Source organism: Schistocerca piceifrons, chromosome 4 (assembly GCF_021461385.2).
Source record: "Schistocerca piceifrons isolate TAMUIC-IGC-003096 chromosome 4, iqSchPice1.1, whole genome shotgun sequence".
NCBI lineage: Eukaryota > Metazoa > Arthropoda > Insecta > Orthoptera > Acrididae > Schistocerca > Schistocerca piceifrons.
Window position 1 is genome coordinate 652,616,652 of NC_060141.1, and position 12,481 is coordinate 652,629,132.

Genomic DNA, 12,481 nt, shown 5'->3' on the forward strand with positions numbered 1-12,481 from the left:
TGTTAAGTCCTATAGTGCTTAGAGCCATTTGAATCATTAAAGAATAACGCTAGTCGATGGCAGTCCTCTACACTGCACTCCAACAGTTGACTAGATATTGTGTATCAAGGTATTCTTGATACGATGTATCTCATTTGTACGCACATGCATGTAACTTACTGTGCTGTGTATAATAACTATATCTCATTTGTGGTTTTTTATCTGACAGCAAAGCTGAAACGAATGAAATTGTGTTGTACAGTAGAAAGCAATGAAGACCGAACATTATACAGTCTAGTACAGTTATGATTGCAGACTCTTATGGTGACTTCATGTCCTTCATTGACCTAATAAATAGAATTACTAACAATGACTGCTGTTGTTTCTACTTAGTTGTAAGAATAAACCTGGATACCTATTTAGCCTACATGTGCCGAGAACGAGCGTGTACGTTACGTATAGAACTCTCTCGCTGGGCAATGTGATGAACCATTTCAGAGGGGGAGTTATAAATTTTAGCAGACAGGCATTAACTGCGGCCAGGTAGCGGTTGGAATTTCCTGGGAACGTCAGCGGACTATGGCAAGTTTTGAATTAGCACTTCCGCGAAAATCAGCCCGATATTTCGCTGAACCATGCTCCAGTGGCATAGTCTGAAGTAGCACTTGCTGTTTTAGTTCCAGGAAGGTGGAAACCGCGGTGCTGTAGAATTGGCGCAGAGCGTGCCGCGCCTTTCGCCCTACCAGTCGCTGCGCGGCAGTCGTTAGCGGGGGCCGTTCTGCTCTGTTTGTCGGCGGACATTTGCCATCAGATCAGTATCACCGCGGGAAGCTCCACGCAGCGGAACAAAACAACTCAAATATTTGCTCTCGGTCTTCATTCACTGGAGAAAACGCAAACCGCAGCTTCGCCAACTGCGCTGGCTGGCAAATTTATTTCCCGCGTCGTCAGCAAATATCACGTAGCCGGCGGATTGTTTCGTTTCCGGCCGTCTCCACGTCGAAAAGTTTAATCTCGTAACAAATATTATTTAGTTTGTTCGTTGGCTGTGACGGACAGCTGAAAGTATCAAATAATTGGAGTTTCCGCGTATTCTAGCCAGCTCGGCGCTTGCATTTTTCCACTGTTTACTCGATGACTGACCTATTCTTTGTTCAAGGTTACGTTAAGATTGACACCAAATATGGGAAGAGGTAGACGTGGTAAACTTGGCTCGTGTTCTGCCAGTTTTATAATGCAGTCGCCTTACGAGTGTAGCTTTAACTTCGCTCATAAATAGTCTCATAATATATTCTCAGAAATGTTGTCTAATGGTTATAAACCTATTGCAGTTTTATTCATACAGTGCTGGCACTTGATGTAAATATGTAGAAAAAGTAATGAATAGAAGGCTGGGGAAAATAAGGGTGAATCTGAGAACGGAGTTCCAGAATACAAAGGAACATAGGAGAGGAAAGGAAATAAAGTACCAAATACAGTTGATTTGGTGGGACTCTGAAGAATTTTCTGGTGAATAGTAAACACATTTTCTGGTATGCGGGTACGTTCCGGAATTATTTCTGACTTGTTGAAAACTGATCCCGTCTGACGCCATTTTCGGACTAATCACTGCATGACACTCTTCGCTGGCACCTTGACACCATCATACTTCTCAGGAAACAAGTGACCTCACCGTTTCCATGACTTTGTTGTCACTTAATATCCCACAACCAACACCCGCAGCTTCACTGTGAGCACCATCGTCCCCTTTGCACCGCTCCACTCACACTGTCACAGCCCACTCTAAGTTCTGAATCGCTGTGGATCACGTGGCGGGCGTACACGTGGTGTGCACGCAACGGGGTGTCGTTATATGCGTACATTCACGTCCAATCGTATCCAAGCGTCCGGTCCACTTTTATTTGCACCACCGTGTTGTCATATGTATTTCCACTAAAAATGTTTTATACATGAACTGTATTTTACAGTACTATCCTACAATGTGTTGAGGCTTGTCTTAAGATCTCTTACTATACTATTATTAATCGTCATTTTTGCCCTGCAGTGAAAACGACCAATAAGGTAAAACCCCAGTTAACATTTCTCTAAATGTCTACGGTGTAGATTTCCCCTAGAAATAATTACATACATGTTATGGAACGAACTTGTTAACGTATGTAATGTGTTATGTCATCGGTACGTCTCAAATTGTCTAATTTTTATCGGATGCTGTTGGCACCCATCAATGACAGTTCACAACTTACGGTTTGTTTTATCTGCATTTTGTGTCAAGTTTGCTTCATGACCGCTTGGTGAACACTACTATGACGTTACATTTCTTCTATTAATTCTAATGGTTCAAATGGCTCTGAGCACTATGGGACTCAACTGCTGAGGTCATTAGTCCCCTAGAACTTAGAACTAGTTAAACCTAACTAACCTAAGGACATCACAAACATCCATGCCCGAGGCGGGATTCGAACCTGCGAACGTAGCGGTCTTGCGGTTCCAGACTGCAGCACCTTTAACCGCACGGCCACTTCGGCCAGCTGTGAATTCTAATGTTAAATGGAATTGTGACTCTGTTAAATTAGTTGTAACTGACGTCAGGCAATAGAAACCGCCGTCTGGTGGTACCAATCAGCGCTAGCTTGCGTTAAAATCCTAATCGTCAATTACTCTGTCCCAGTCAGCATGCCTTTGTACCAAGAACCGACAATATCCGACATGCTTCTGTCTTCTTCTTGCCACGCGTACTTCAATTTGTACATACTTTACGATAGGACATCTGACATGTCGCTGTAATGCCTCGACTTTCTTTATGGTATGTTTTCATTATAAAATTTGTACTTATCAAAGGTATTCATTATTATATGTTGACTTTGGACATCCGTCCATATGAGCAGAATTTTGCCTGAGCAGTTATTTTACAGCGTACTGTTTAGTCCTCATATAACAGATTGGTGCAAACATTGTAACACTGTATGATGTGACTATCGCTACCCGGTTTTACGGGTAATTAATTTTTTCAGTGAGCTATTGTGTACGCTGTATTACTTCTTTTTTTTTACTATAAGTCTGTAATCTCGACATATTTTCTTTTTGTAGATCTGAGAACCATAATACCTTTTGTTGAAACTAATAATCCAGTAATTGAGCTAAGAGAGCGATCTTGGAAAATAAACTGGTTTTCGAAAGAAGACTAAAATACAGAATTATAGTTCGCCTTCTCCACAGAATGATTACGCCAGGTAACCAGTATCATAAAAGTTGTAGCTGCAGGAGCCACCCGTGATGGCCATCCTTCCATCCCCACCACTGCAAGTTTTGCCACATACAGTATACTTCAATTTCGGTGACTTGCTGACCTTTTAAGATCGCTCGTCGCCCGCTTTGATTTTTTTGCCCTCACTTATTAATGTTTGCAAGATTTAGTATTTTCTGCAGTTATTAATTATTGTGTTTCTCGTGATTCTGAAAACTGTCAGAAGAAGCTTTGGCAAATGAAATCAGTGGATAAGTTTGACGTCCATTTCTGGGCCAGAGGATTGACACATGATATCAGTCGAGATAAACGGTTTCCGCATTATATTCCCACACTGGGAAAAAAGAAATTGAGCTTAGCAGTTTTATGATTCTCTACTTTACCATGATCGAAATAAATGCTGCAGTTTCGAATTCAAACAAAACATGTGCTACATCTACATACGTATCTCGCAACACATGGTACCGTGCATCCTGAAGAGTACTTTGTATCATAACTACTTTTTTCCTTTCCTGTTCCACCGGCAAATAGAGCGAAGAAAAAAAGGCTGTCAATATCGTCCCCGTACGAGTCCAAATTTCTCACATCTTCGTCGTCCTTACGTGAAATGCACGTTCGCGGCAGTGGAATCGTTCTGCAATCATCTTCAAATTCAGATTCTCTAAATTTTATCAACATTATTTCATATAAGAACGTCGTCTTCCCTCGGGGGATACACATTTGAGTTCACGAAGCATCTCCGTAACACTCGCATGTTGATCGACCCAACCGATAACAAATCTTGTGCAGCTCGCCTCGAAATTTCTTCGGTGTCTTCTTTTTAATCCGATCTAGCGAAGACCACAAACACTCAAGTATTATTCCAGTATAGGTCGACTCAGTGTCCCGTACGTGGTCTCTTAAATACACTCCTGGAAATGGAAAAAAGAACACATTGACACCGGTGTGTCAGACCCACCATACTTGCTCCGGACACTGCGAGAGGGCTGTACAAGCAATGATCACACGCACGGAACAGCGGACACACCAGGAACCGCGGTGTTGGCCGTCGAATGGCGCTAGCTGCGCAGCATTTGTGCACCGCCGCCGTCAGTGTCAGCCAGTTTGCCGTGGCATACGGAGCTCCATCGCAGTCTTTAACACTGGTAGCATGCCGCGACAGCGTGGACATGAACCGTATGTGCAGTTGACGGACTTTGAGCGAGGGCGTATAGTGGGCATGCGGGAGGCCGGGTGGCCGTACCGCCGAATTGCTCAACACGTGGGGCGTGAGGTCTCCACAGTACATCGATGTTGTCGCCAGTGGTCGGCGGAAGGTGCACGTGCCCGTCGACCTGGGACCGGACCGCAGCGACGCACGGATGCACGCCAAGACCGTAGGATCCTACGCAGTGCCGTAGGGGACCGCACCGCCACTTCCCAGCAAATTAGGGACACTGTTGCTCCTGGGGTATCGGCGAGGACCATTCGCAACCGTCTCCATGAAGCTGGGCTACGGTCCCGCACACCGTTATGCCGTCTTCCGCTCACGCCCCAACATCGTGCAGCCCGCCTCCAGTGGTGTCGCGACAGGCGTGAATGGAGGGACGAATGGAGACGTGTCGTCTTCAGCGATGAGAGTCGCCTTGGTGCCAATGATGGTCGTATGCGTGTTTGGCGCCGTGCAGGTGAGCGCCACAATCAGGACTGCATACGACCGAGGCACACAGGGCCAACACCCGGCATCATGGTGTGGGGAGCGATCTCCTACACTGGCCGTACACCACCGGTGATCGTCGAGGGGACACTGAATAGTGCACGGTACATCCAAACCGTCGTCGAACCCATCGTTCTACCATTCCTAGACCGGCAAGGGAACTTGCTGTTCCAACAGGACAATGCACGTCCGCATGTATCCTGTGCCACCCAACGTGCTCTAGAAGGTGTAAGTCAACTACCCTGGCCAGCAAGATCTCCGGATCTGTCCCCCATTGAGCATGTTTGGGACTGGATGAAGCGTCGTCTCACGCGGTCTGCACGTCCAGCACGAACGCTGGTCCAACTGAGGCGCCAGGTGGAAATGGCATGGCAAGCCGTTCCACAGGACTACATCCAGCATCTCTACGATCGTCTCCGTGGGAGAATAGCAGCCTGCATTGCTGCGAAAGGTGGATATACACTGTACTAGTGCCGACATTGTGCATGCTCTGTTGCCTGTGTCTATGTGCCTGTGGTTCTGTCAGTGTGATCATGTGATGTATCTGACCCCAGGAATGTGTCAATAAAGTTTCCCCTTCCTGGGACAATGAATTCACGGTGTTCTTATTTCAATTTCCAGGAGTGTATATCGAATAAAATGCATAACCATCGATGAAAAGCAACAGACAGAACCCACATTCTTAGATCTCAGGAAAGCATTAGGCACGATGCCCCACTGCAGACTGTTAACGAAAATCCGAGCATACGGATTAGGTTCCCAGATCGCTACGTTAGTGTCTCGAAGACTTCTTGCGTAAAGGAACCTCGTACGTTCTCGTTCACTGCGCGTGTTCGTTACAGACGTGGGAAACGTAAGGAATGCCATAGGCAGGGAAATTTTTCTTGTAACATGTCATTGTTCTTCTGACTCGTGTGACGCTGCCAACCCTTTCATCTCAGAGTAGCGATCCAAACCTACGTCCTCAGTGACTTGCTGGATGTATTCCAATCTCTGTCTTCCATAATAGTTTTTACCCTCTACATCTACCTCTAGTACCTTAGTGATTATTCCGTGACGTCTCAAGAGATGTTCTATCATTCTGATACTTCTTTCTGTCTTATTCGCGTCTTCCATACACTCCTTTCGTCATCTATTCTTCGGAAAACCTCCTCATGTCTTAACTTGTCACTCCACCTAACTTTCTATATTCTTCTGCAGCACCACATCTCAAACGCTTTGGTTTCTTCTGTTTCAGTTTCCCACACTACATGTTTCTCTACCATACAATGCTGTGCTCCAAACGTACATTCCCAAAAATTTCTTCATGAGGTTAAGGCGTGTATTTTTGATACTTTTAGATTTCTCTTGGTCAGGAATACCGTCTTTGCCAGTGCTGGTCTGCTTTTTATCTCCTCCTTGCGTCATCCATTATGTGTCATTTTGCTGCCTATGTTGCAGAATTTCTTAACCTCGTCTAATTCGTGAGCTCCAGTGCTGACGTTCGGTTCCTCGCTGTTCTCATTTCTGCTGCTTCTCATTACTTTCGTTTTTCTTCAATTTACACTGTCCGTATTCTGTATTCATTAAGAGTGTTCATTCCATTCAACAGATCCTGTAATTCTTCTTCACTTTCACTGAGAATACTAATGTCGTCAGTGAATCTTATAATTGTTTTCCTTTAACCTTGAATTTTGTTACCGCTCTCGAACCTTTCTTTTATTTTCTTCATTGTTTCTCTGCTGTATAGATTGAAAAGTATGGGCGAATCACTACATTTCTGTCTTACACCCTTTTTAACCCCGACACTTCGTTTTTGGTTTTCCAGCTTCAATGTTCCCTCTTAGTTATTGTACATATTCTATAATACCAGTTTTTCCTTATGGTATACCCTTATTTTTCTCAGAATTTCATGTTGCGAAGTATTGCATTGTCGAACGCTTTTTCCAGGTCGACAGATCCTATGAACGTGTCTTGATTTTTCTTCAGTCTTTCTTCCAATACCAAACGCAATGTGAGAATTGCCTTTCTGGTGCCTTTACCTTTCTTAAAGCCAAACTGATCGCCATCTAACACATCCTCAATTTTCCGTTCTTCTGTATAACATTCTTGTCAGTAACTTGGACGGATGAGCTGTTAAACTGATGGTGCGATGACTCCCGCTCTTGTCGACTCTTTCTGTCTGCGAAACGGTGTGGATGATGTTTCTCCGGAAGTATGATGGTATATCGCCAGTTTCATACAGTCTACACACCAACTATAATCGTTGTTTTGTGCCACTTCAAACGAGTGATTTTTAAAAATTCCGATGGAGTGTTATCTATACCTTCGGCCTTACCTGATCTTAATTCTACCAAAGCTCTTTCAAATTGTGATTTTAATGCTGGATTCCTCTCTCTCTCACCTTTCGCGTCAGGTTTCTTCTTCTACCACGACATCGGTCAAGTCCTCCCCCTCATAGATGCTTCAGTGTACTGTTTCCACGAATCCGTTCTCTCCTCTGCATTTAACAGCGAAATTCGCACTGCGCTATTAACATTAGCACACTTACTTTTAACTCCATCAAAGATTGTTTTGACTTTTCTGTATGCTGAGTCAGTCCTTTCGGCGATCATTTCCTTTTCAATTTCTTCATATTTTTGGTGCAGCCATTTCGGCTTAGAGTCCCCGCACTTCCTAGTTATTTCATTCTCAAGTGGCTTGTATTCCTGAATTTCCCTGCAACGCTGTTGTACTCCCATTTTTCGTCGATCAATTGAAGTATTTCCTTTGTTCCTTATGGTTTCTTCGCAGTTTCCTTCCCTATGGCTATGTTTTCTATTCAACATCTGTGATTGCCCTTTTTAGAGATAGCCATTCTTCTTCAGAGAACTGCCGACCGAGCTATCCATCATCAAAGTATCTACAGCCTCATAGAACTTAAAGTGTACCTCTTCATTGCTTAGTATTTCCGCATGCCACTTCGTAGCGCAGTGATTATTTCTGAGTAGAATCTTAAACTATTGCCTACTCTTCATAGTTACTAAATTGTGACCAGAGTCTGTATCTGATTCTGGGTACGTCTTATAACGCAATATCTGATTTCGGTAACTTTCCGTGACCATTATGTAATGTAACAGGAATCTTCCTGTTCCTCCTGGCGTTTTCCAAATATACCTTCGCCTATTGCAATTCTTTAACAGTGTATTCGCTGTTTCTAGTTGAAATGTGACGAATATGACAGCTCTTATTCTCTATACAGATAAATGACTTTATTAGACACAGTGAGTTATCTGCCGCTGTTTTCTGATGACGCCGTATTGTACGGAAAGGTGTTGTCGTTGAGTGCCTGAGGGAGCATAAAAGATTACTTAGAGAAACTTTCTAGTTAGTGTAATGAAGGCGGTTTTTTCTAAATGTAGAAAAGTGTAAGATGAGTAGGAACCACAATACCGTAGTGTTAGGATACAGCAGTAGTCGTGTGCTGCTTAACTCAGTCACGTCGATTAAATATCTAGGCGTAACGTTGTAAAGCAATATGAAACGGACAGGGCACGTTAGGATGGTAGTAGGAAAAGCAAATTTTCAACTTCAGTTTATTGGGAGAATTTTAGAAAAGTCTAAATCATCCATTAAGGAGACCGCAATACAGGATATAACGCACTAGTGTCAACCATTCTTGAGTACTGCTCGAGTGTTTGGGGCCGCCACTAGGTTGGATTAAAGGAAGACATCAAAGAAATTCATAAACAAGCTGCTAGATTTGTTACCGGAAGCGTCTAAAACATACGAGTGTTAATGAGATATTTGGTGACATCAAATGGAAGTACCTGGTGGGTAGACTGCTCTTTTTGCGACAAAACTAGTGAGAAAGTGTAGAAAAACGACATTTGAAGCGGACTGCAGAACGATTCTACCACCCCCAACGTCCATTTCGCATGGTGACAGCGAAGGACTTTTTATTGTGGTTTATGGAATGTGGGGTCGTTGATTTTATTTGTGGTGGTTACGTTCTTTTCTACATAGAGATCTGTTGTGTTGTATATAGGTTCTGCTCTTCGAGGAGTTTTCTTTCCGGTCTAGGGATAAATGGGATGGAATTTCTACTTACATGCCACATACCAGAGAATCACTACACTAACCGCTGTTAGTTGTCTCATATGGACATTATGCTGGTGTACGGGATATTTATTTAGAATATTACAAGTTGTGTTGTGAGATTTTGATTTTGAAAATTTTTGTAGACGCCATATTTTAGCTGTAATTTTTGGGTACACCTCAAAATATGTCTGTTGTGCTGGAACTTGGTTGTGCTTTCCTTTCGTCTTAGAACAAAAATTTATTACAACTGTAGTGGATATTTTCACTTATGAATAATATACATAAGTTATGCATCTCCTATCAAAAGAAACAGCTGAGGTAGTGCATCTTGAATCGCTGTTCTTCAAAACTGATAGCCTTATTTAAGATAAGCTTTCTCACATCAATTAACGCACATACGTTTCTTTTTATTACTTTATATTATGTAGTTTGATGAAAAAAACGTCATAATTAGTTAATTACAACTAGGTGATCTGTTAACCTAAAGCAACTAAACTAGTAACCGCTTTGCTTTCAATGCGTAAGCAAAGCAAAATGCGTAAAATTTAGCTCACATTATTCAGTGCTGGAAGCTTCTAGAAGACCAAAATATAATCAATCCTTAATATGTAACTTAAATTCAATACAAAATATCTTTACCATATCTCTAAACTTCAAGCCGGCCGAAGTGGCCGAGTGGTTCTAGGCGCTACAGTGTGGAACCACGCGACCGCTACGGTCGCAGGTTCGAATCGTGCCTCGGGCATGGATGTGTGTGATGTCCTTAGGCTAGTTAGGTTTAAGTTGTTCTAAGTTCTAGGGGACTGATGACCTCAGCAGTTAAGTCCCATAGTCCTCAGAGCCTCTAAACTTCAATGCACTCCTCAGGAAATTCATTTTAAAACCTTGCCGTTTGCGTAAGAAAAATTACTTGTGTTAAATGAAACAAAACGAAAAAAAGTACAGTTCTTCTTGAACAAAATGATGCCAGCCCCATCTACGTATATCGAATAGTTATCGAGTTTCCGCGTGTTAAGAAAATTGCACGTGCGTTTCGTGCGGGAAATGGCAACTCTACGCCGTCCATGTGCTCCTGTCGAATTATCAGTCCTATAGTTATTTTGAACAGTGAATAGTCATAGTCAACAGATACTGCGAGCTGAGATCCTAATATGCACGCTGCCTCGACTCGAGCCACAATCAGCTCGCATAGCGCCTTGTATACAAAGGAGTTCGATTCCCGTAGGCGGTCATAATCCACAAAGTGCCTGGTCACTCGGGGATGTCAACTGCACGTGACTGTGTGGATGTCGATAACTGGCGAATAGGTCGGAGTTCCGAACAGTACATCCATTCGGTACTCTCCGGTGTTTCCCCAAAGAGCGACGATCTGTCTGAATCCGATACGCGTGCTTTGACATAAAGGCTGAAAATAACGCATTACCTCGTCAGCTGGCAGCAAATGTAATCTGGCGCCAGGTTCATTCCTGGCAATTTTTCTGTCATTCATCTTCTCACTTGCTTATGTTGCCCAGATCAGTGATGTGGTGGGCGTATTCCAGTGTGTGTCTTCCCACACAAATATGGTCCTCTGCAGCTCCCCAGAGTATAATCAAAACTATTCCTTGATATCTTACTACTCGTCCGATCATCCTGCCACTCCTTCTTATCAATGTCTACCCCACATTCCTCTCCTCGTCAATTCTGTGGGAACTCTCCTCATTTCCTTGTTTATCATACCACCTGATTTTCAATATCTCTCTATAGCAGTATATCTTAAACGCTGTGATTTTTTTCTTTCCCTGTTTTACTACAGTCCATGATTAGCTTCCATAACTGTTGGGCTTAAAATGGAGATTGTCAGACATTAGTTCCTCAGATTAAGGCACATGTTTGATACTTGTACTTTTCTTTGGCCAGAAATGTCTTCGTTGCCTGTGTTGGTCTACGTTGTATTTCCCTCTACCGTCATCTATCATGTGTTCTTTTACTTCCAAGGTGGCAGAATCTCTTCGTTTCGTCTGCATTGTGGTCTCCAAAACTGACATTAAACTTATTGCTAATCTTTGGTCTGCAACTCCTTATTACTTTCGTCTGTCTTCGATTCACCGTCAGTCGCTATTCTGTCCTTAGTAGATCATTCCATTTGCAAGTCCTGCGGTTGTTCCTTACATCTTGGTCTTTCTTTATCATCTTTCCATCCTGGTTCTACAAGTATTATATATTGCTCGTTTTTTCTCTATCTATCACGTATTTCTCTTAAAATTTGTAACATTTAGCACCACTTTATGCTGTACGGCTAATTTTCAAGGTCGGCTAATCGATTTAAGCTAATTGTCATCTAACAGAACCTGAATTTTCAATCCCATTCTTCTGTGTATTATTCTTGGCAGCAACTCGAATTCATGAGCCATTAAGCTGACCGTGCGACAGTTATGGCACTTATCTGCCCTTCTATTTTCTGGATCATGTGGATAATATTTTCCCAAAACTCTGGTGGTATGTATTCAGTCACTTAGATCCTACACATCAAGTGAAATCGTTATTTGGTAGCCATTTCCGTCAGTGATTTTTTAAAAATTCCATATGTATATTACATAAGCCTGTGGCCTTATTTAATAGCACGTCTGCCAAAGGTCTGATACTTGATACCCTATATCTTCCATATCCATTCATATTCCTGCTGTCACGTCATGAAAGCAGACTGCAAGCAAGCACGACACTTAATTATTTCAGTGCACTTGACGTCTAGAACGGTTGTGTTTCTTTGTTTTTTTTTTTCCATTTCAGTTTCATTTAGGGCAAGAAATTTTCCAGACGACAAACGGAAAGTTTACAAAACGGAACTTCCTAAGGAAATTACCGAATTCTCGGCGTACGCTAAGAGAAATTTAGTACTGTATTTAGGTTACACTCGCAGATTTTGTTGCAGGCTTTCCACCTTCGCTTCGCTGGACTTTTTAATTATTTCATTCCTAAGTAACTTATACAGGGTGAAAATTATTTAAATCAACAAACTCTGGGAGGATGTAGGGGACATCAAAACAAATATTTTTCCCTAATGTCATTTTTTCCTATGAGGATTATTTAAACCGGTAGATGGCCGTATTACGCTCTTCAGTTGTTAGAGGCCGTATTACGATTTTCAATTGTAGGCAACTGCTGTCCACCTGTGTAGTAGTGCATTGTCTCTGTTTACTAATGGAGCGATACACCAGGAGTGAGTACAGTGATATGGTTGGTGCGTACTACGTAGCGCACCACAACGGACGAGCTGCACAGCGGGTTTATCAACAAGAGTATCCTAATCGCCGTATCCCGCATCATACGACCTTTGCTGCTGTGTACCAACGTCTGCGTGAGAGCTGGTCATTTTGCAGATTACCTGGACAGGGACACCGTCGCTCGGTAAGAACGCTGCAATTTGAGGAAGCTGCCTTGCAGCATGTGGAGCGGGATACTTCAATCAGCACTCGTGCAGTTGCACATAGCATGGGGACGAATCAGACGAATATCAGAACAGT

At 42.9% G+C, this 12,481-nt stretch overlaps 1 protein-coding gene across 1 annotated transcript in view; it reads left to right on the forward strand.

Moving 5' to 3' along the window:
• The window catches only part of LOC124795312 (glutamate receptor 1-like), a 1,309,547-nt gene that overhangs the window by 769,538 nt on the left and 527,528 nt on the right, over positions 1 to 12,481 (forward strand). The window lies entirely within an intron of this gene.